Raw genomic sequence first — 1108 nt, forward strand, 5'->3', positions numbered from 1 at the left:
ACTTCAGTTTAAGAAAGAGCTGTAACTATTAGTTGTGGATGTGGCAGACAGAGTTGAATAAAGTTGGCAAGTCTACAAAGGACTAATAGATTCAACAGGATATATCCTTGAATGAAGGTAGGATTTATTGCAGGGTTGTTGTGTAAGAATGAATTAGCTAGCTGTACCTAATAAACTAGCAGCTGGATATACATCTCTCCATTATTTGTTTCTTTGAAATATTTTTGCTGCTGAGTAGGAAACTGCTGCAGCAGGAATTATTACCACACTATTGCAACATTTCTACATACTGCAGCTATTCAGAAAGCATGACCTGTGCTCAACTCTCTGTTGATATTGTTAAAGCTCTGTAGTGTCTGAATGGCATTATCTAATTATCTAAAGCAGATATATGGACCTTTCGTTTTGTGTCGATTCTAGGGGGCCCTGTGGACAAAAGCGGTAGTGTTCGAGAGAAATCTGATTAAATCTGAAGGGAAGGGACAGCGAAACAAGCTACATTAGCAACCATGAATGCTAATGTCACTGCTTTTTGCTCTGTTATGGTCTTCACCAACTTCTAAGGGAAATATATGGCCCTGGCACTATTTTCACCAGCAGGTCACCAATTTTGTCTGTCTGTTTTTTGGTGCTGGGCAGGTATTGTACAGGGAGTTTATAAAAGCAGCTGCCTGCTGCTGGAAATGAGGATGATGAAAGCAGTGAGACTGAAAACATTAAAGTTGCGGGCCTTAAATCCAAAACAATAAGCTAAAAAAGGCTAAAACGCCCCTTAGAGACAGTAAGAGTAAGGTGATGCTTCTCTGGATTCTCAAGTAGTCAACAACAGATGTCGTCTTTGCTTAAATCTGGTACAAAAGAGAACGCTGCTGGAACCTAGATTACGAAGAATGATCGGGAATTTTTAGGTGACTGTGGTTGCAGAGAGCCCAGCTACCCATCCTTGTGATGATTGACAGGAGGGTTTTCAGTGGGAGATAAGAGGTGAGACTGTGTGAAGCAAGGTGTCGGTGGAGCTGGAACATTAAGTCCAACAGAGACGACAGAGGCAACACTGCCAACGCAGCACCCAAAGCAAAATGCAGCTGGAGTGTCTGTCTGTCCTGCT

Source organism: Morone saxatilis, unplaced genomic scaffold (assembly GCF_004916995.1).
Source record: "Morone saxatilis isolate NCDOM2014 unplaced genomic scaffold, NCSU_SB_2.0 Contig18, whole genome shotgun sequence".
Lineage (NCBI taxonomy): Eukaryota > Metazoa > Chordata > Actinopteri > Moronidae > Morone > Morone saxatilis.